This window comes from Scleropages formosus, chromosome 2 (genome assembly GCF_900964775.1).
Source record: "Scleropages formosus chromosome 2, fSclFor1.1, whole genome shotgun sequence".
NCBI classification, from domain to species: domain Eukaryota; kingdom Metazoa; phylum Chordata; class Actinopteri; order Osteoglossiformes; family Osteoglossidae; genus Scleropages; species Scleropages formosus.
This window is the reverse complement of record NC_041807.1, coordinates 17141818-17147867: the sequence shown is the minus strand read 5'-3', so window position 1 is coordinate 17147867 and position 6050 is coordinate 17141818. Positions and strand designations below refer to the sequence as shown.

The 6050-nt window shown below is 44.0% G+C and overlaps 1 long non-coding RNA gene across 1 annotated transcript in view; it reads left to right on the top strand.

Annotated features, from left to right (window-relative positions):
- Positions 1-271: 271 nt before the first annotated feature.
- The window catches only part of LOC108931557 (uncharacterized), a 51259-nt gene continuing 45480 nt past the window's right edge, over positions 272-6050 (top strand). The window contains exons 1-2 of the long non-coding RNA XR_001965919.1: positions 272-1227; positions 2244-2307. This is a non-coding gene — a long non-coding RNA (uncharacterized LOC108931557). The remainder of the gene's footprint in view (positions 1228-2243; positions 2308-6050) is intronic.

The window sequence follows — 6050 nt, the reverse complement described above, 5'->3', positions numbered from 1 at the left end:
ATTCCTGCAACAACTGCCAGGGACACGTGGCTGCAGTCCGTGCGCTGCAGGTAAACAACAGGTGCAGCGCATGCAACGCGCACCGATATCTTGAACGTGTCTTATCTCTCGCGGCCTTATCAGCGGCAGCGCGCGCCCACGCGGTAAAAACCTTCTCCCTGACAGGGCGTCGCGCGCACCGTGGGAAGGGGCAGTTCGGGCGCGCGCGCCCCATCGGCGCGCTCTAGCAGCCGCGTGCAATACCGCACCGTACCGTACAGTACCGTGCAGCGCAGACAAGGGACAGTTTTAAGTCCCTCGAAAATACTGCACTTCTGAACTCGTGAACTTTGTCTTTAAAGGAGAGGAGCGCGCGGCCGCTCTGCTTCCACGACACGCGAAGTGTGACGAACGCGTCCGGTCGCCATGGCCGCGTCCGCAGCTCCGAAATGCGACGACGTCTTCATTTGCATTTTGTTTGGCGTTAAATACTAAAAACAAGGGCACCAAAGGCGTGCTGAAGCGTTAGAAAATATAACGCTATAATATATCCAACGTAGCATTGGCATGGGTTTAACGCGGGAAGAAACATTTGCGGTCATAAACTAAGCGGCACAATTACTAGGTTTGGGTAGAGAGGAAAGACTCGGCAGCGTTTCAAGAAGAAACGTATTTTAATTCGTGTCGTAAATTCCAAGCCACCGTTCAGAGCAGCCCGACGTTGAAGGGTAATAAAAAATTGGTGGCGTTTAATGGTGTTTGACAGTGTAAATGAGACACGGCGCGAGCGCCTCCCCGTCCTCAGTCCCCCTTCACCTTAAATGAACTCGTGTAATGTGGCTCCGGAGCGGCGCAGCGCGGTTTGCTGTGGCCCGGGACCAGCAGCCTCGCAGGGGAACTGCAACCAGAAACAGAGAAAAAGGACCTTCCACACCTGGATAGAGCGGACGCGGGCGGTGCGCGTGCTCGAGAGCCCGGTGTCCGGTGTCGGCCGGAGCGGGGACGCGGGGACGCGGGACAAAACGAGCTCCGGCGTTCGCGCGAGAGAGGCCGTCTCGAGGGACGCCGCCAACGGCCGGGAGTGACACATTACTGCGCACCGCGGAGCCGCATTCAAATTTCAACTTCAAACGGCTTTTTGGGATTAAAACCGCTTTTTGGGCTTTTTTAGCGAACGCGTCCGTCCTCTAATGAAGACATTACGCACTACAGTGCGCTCATGAATGGGAGCTGCAGTGCAGTAGCAACGTAAGTTAAGTTATTAGTTTGGCAACGTCATTAGAATAGAAGAATAGGCTGTGTTGGTGTTATATTTCTGAATTTTAATATCTTTAACGCAGTATGTCGTTAAAATTTACGGCTGAGTTTGTTTTTCTCCTGTCAGATTCGTCTCGTGGAATACCTTTTTGAATTTTCATCAAGACTTTTCTGAGAGCTCCTTTTGTCATGTTTGTGTCTGTGACAACGAATTTCACGTCGTTATAAATTTTCGAAAATATAAATTACAGTTCATTTCAGAGGAATTTTAAAACAGAAAACTTACTGGTAAGAAGACCAGTGCAGTTGTAAGTGTGTTAGTCACCGTGTTCGTGCGGCTGTGACAGTGACAAATGGCGACATTAAAAAGTTTTCGGAAAAGTGACTGTCGAAGTTGCTGAATTTGAAAGTCACACCGACAAAAAGCGTCTCCGCGACGCTGTAATCATGCGAACTTCTTAACGCATTACTTCTAGCTTTTTTTTTCTAGGGATGCTTTAAATAAAGTACATTCACAGCTTATTTTTCAAGTTTTATTCAATCATTGAAAACAACTTTAAGATGTCCCATGTTGCATTTTCATACTAATTTGACACATTGTTGTCCCTGTTTGAAACAAAAGAAACCTTTTGCCCAGAAGAGCTTTTAGCCTCGTCGCAAACCGACAAAAACTGGATATTTATTTATCTATCTAATTTTCCTACTAGTATATTATATGTAAAATTTCTGTTTCTATCTTCCTTTCCAAATTATTTATGCCCGATATTATACTCCAAAATATCACCATCACCCAAACAAACACATAAGAATTTTTTTGGTCATGTTATTACTTCAGGTTACACTTCTTCGGATCATTCATTCTGCTCAACTTGAGGCTTTCCAAATATCTCTTCTTGTATATACATAATATTCTTTTACTTTACTTCCTATATTCATTCAGGCTTAAGTTAATTTCAACCGACAGATTTGTAATAAGAAACTAATTCAGGTGTTATTTTAAATTTCAGAGCTATAATTGAGGCATTGACTGCCGACCAGTTTGGTGAGGAGACTCCAGTTCAGAACAGACAGGTAGGAGGAAAGCACAAAAAGGAATAAATATTAAATTGAGCTCATATAATATAACATTACAAAATTAACATTTAACATTGTACAATTTAGCATTATGAATTTTTTTTGGAAGTGCCAATATGATGTATGATTTCGTGTCGGTGAGGCTCTTACTGGCCTTTTGCAAGAGGCGAAAGAATCATGTCTAGCATAACAAGATGTTAATGTAGATTTGTCAGTATACCGTAAATTGTGTGCATTTTACTGCAGGGAAAATTAATGTATATAATCATAAATATTCGTAGTAATGAGACTTAAGTGTATATACTGTAAGTGACTACAAAGACTGTTGGATTGCATCGTAATGTTTTTGTAATGTCTTGTTTCAATATTAGCAGCTAATTTTATGAGTCCAGTGTTTTTGTGTGTCAGAGGTTGTAATATTTTTTTTTTTCCCCCCTGTGGTCATAAATCAGTTACCTTAGTTGAACAGGGGAACCCACTTCCCCTGTTTTGTCTTGGATTATTAATACATTGCCCTTTATTTAGGCCTAGATTCCATGTCCTGTATGTTCCCCCTCTTTTGAAAAGAAATGATAAAGGGTATTTTGCATTTTATTTATTCCAACTAACATAACTCATCATTTTCTGTAGGTAAACATATCAGCTGTAAGGGTGCATCTTGATATTCGATTACATTTGTAAATCAAAGGTAAAATGGAGTGGTATTTAATCTAGTGTTTCATAATTTAGCTTTTTTTTGCTCTGGGTGTTGACATAAGTTTTTCTCTGTGGTAAACTATTAGACTTTGAGTTTCAGTGTTCATCATTTATGCTTTATACTGTAGCTTTATTTTTGTGTATTCGTGGACACTGTCATTGTCACCTTTATAACAAATTCTAAGACTTGTGGAACATCAGTTGTAAATTATACACATTTTTCAGTCTAAATAATGTAATTAAATAGTCACTGGGCTCCAACTCTCAAAAAATTTACTGTTAAACTTTATTTTAAACTTATTATTTCCATGTGATAATTTGGGAGTTTCAGTGTATCTTTTTAATTATTTCTCTGGGGCAGCACTTGACATTTGATATTAACTGTAACTTTACTTGAAGAACGGGCTGTTTTCAGTCATAAGAAAGTTAGGAGAGCCTTCGGCAGAACTTCTGTGTTTCCTTACTAAGATAATGCATCGTCTGGCAGGTGGAAGCAATATTGTGTTTGTTGCATTTGATAGCTTTGTAATTATTTTGATTATTTCAAATTAAACCTCATAGGAAAGCGTACACCACCGTCGTCCATTGGACTCGTTTCTTTGCGCAATCTGGCTGCAAAGTTTTCGTCGTGTTCTTGTTGCCTGCGGGTGTCTCGCAGCCACGACTTTCGCCAGGTCGGCAGGCACGGAGTGCGTTAGAGCGTACAGCTGCTTAACACATCTGGCTAAAAGTGTGCGGTGTGTTTCAGACGGCACTGTCCAGTATGCTGACTGTGGCCTGCCTAGCTGCGGGAACGCCCGAACTCCTGTGCCGTGGGACCTGTGGTGTTCCAGGAGGCCCGTGATTGGCCGACGCACCCTGCTTGTGTGATTGGCCGAATTGTCCCCCGGCCGCTGACACTTGCATGGCAAGGGCTGCACCTAAAGAGACACACCCCTTGGGCCTGGTCATCCTGCAGCTTTGCAGCTTTGCTGATCAGGCATGAAATAAGAATGCACAGCAGTCGGCCTGGAGGACACAGTGCAAGCACGGCATTGCAAATGGGCGCCAAGTGTGCTCCCGGCGCTCACCTGCAGTTTTAGCTGATCCCATGGCACAGCTGAACAGCCGATTATGAAATTGGCTCGCGCATGTTAATCGGGAGCACCGCACAAGTGGTCTTTGTCTCAAAAATGTCTTCCAGAGTTGCCGGCATGTTGAATTTTTGTCTCGCTCCTCATAAATGAGGCTAATATATTATTTTCTTGTTTTCTGAAATGGAGCGTCAGGTGTGGTGGTGGTTGCCAATTGTGTGCTGTGTAAATTGGTTTGTATATACAGGTTTCTGAAAACCTTTTCTTGCTGAAAGTTGCTAACCATGGTTAGCAACTTCCCAGGGTGGGGAGTGGTTAAATCCATGAGATTGCCAGCTTTTTTTTTCTGGTTTTTAGACCTTTATTGCCTTAATTGTCCGTTTTCATTGATTTATTTAGCTGGCGCATTTCTCCAAAGCAGCAGCGTGGTATTTTTTACTGGCGCAGTTTAAGGTTGGTACTTCATTCAAGGGAACCACTGCAGGAAGTGGGATTTGAGCGTGTGTCCTTAAAGTACAAAAGCAATCGCTCTAACCAGTACGCCACCTATTTTGGTTGAGTGTGCAGCGCTGCAAGTAGTGATACCCAATTCAGATTATTTGTTAATTGCATGAACTCACATAATTCAAGCAGAAGCGGTAGGTGAAGTATTATGTGATGTAACAAAAACATCTCTGCAGGCCTTAAGACAATATAAATGCCGTTTGTTTGCTTTACAGATGCATGTTAGAAAAATATTTATTTCTTCAGTTCCTAAACTCCTTTGGACTTGCTGTTCCCTGAATCTGTCACTGGATTGCATTGTTTTTGAACACTGAATTTTTTTTTTCCTTCCAATGACCCTCCGCTATCAGGCCTTAGGTACTACATTACAGGTGTCAACTGAAGGCTGACTCACTGCAACAATGGTGTCTTTTTCAAAACCACGGGCATCCAGCTCAGCTCTGCTGGAAATTTAGCAGTACAGGCTGAGGTGCAGGGAAAAAAGGAAGAGGAAAAAATGGCAGCCCCCAGCACGGTTAGCAAGCCAGCTGGGGCCACGAAGAAGGCCCGATGTCACGTGTGCCGAGTGCACGTCCCATCGGGAGCTCAGAGAGCTTACTGTAAATGGCTGCCTGCACACAGCCTGCGTGTATTTTTATCTGTGTGTCTTGTTATTTGGGCAGTTGCACACATGGCCCGGTTTTGTGCGAGTTTTCTGCTGCGCCCTGACGCTTGCCTCGCAGGGTTCACATCAGGACACGGCAGTGCTTTTCTTTCCAGTGTGAATCATTTCGGAAAAATGAGCCTCTGGACTGAATTGGCCTGCATTTTGGCATGTTCCTCCGTACTGCTTTATTGTCTATTTTGGCTGAACTTGCAGCTCTGTGTTTTCTGCCAAGAAAACTTCAGGTCCTTTAAAGATACAGCGAGCAAAGCCAGTTCCTGAGTCAACTGCGTCCTGTTAGCAAATAAAATACATCTCCGCAGATCTCTGCCATTCCTTCCTGTTCAGTTTGGAATTCTAAAGGGGCCTGGTGGTGTTTTTGGAGATCAGAAAAGCGTAATTTTCGCGAAGCCGACAAGCAGTCTGAGCAATGTTTTACATATGTTTCTGGTGTATGGACGAAAATTAGTTGCTTGTCGCTCCGTCCCTGTTTAGTCGAATAGTGTTTTTGATTCTCGCTGGATCAGTAAATGGGTTTTCCGCAAGTTCCGCAGTCAGGCCGGCAACATCTGCCAAGAAAGCTCAGACTATCTGCTCAGGCATACAGCAGTCCAGTTGTTTTGCAAACAAATCTGCACAGCTCTGTTGCGTCTTGGGGAGCAGGAAAAGAAAACTGTCCCATTGTTGAAAGGGTGGGGGGGCGGGGTCAAAGGGTTTACCGGGCAGGGAGTAACAGGCATTTGATCATCCCTCGCTCTCGCTCTCTTGCTCTTTCTCTACAGAATTAATGCCTTGGTCTCCCTCAGCCACAGGGCGTAGTGGTT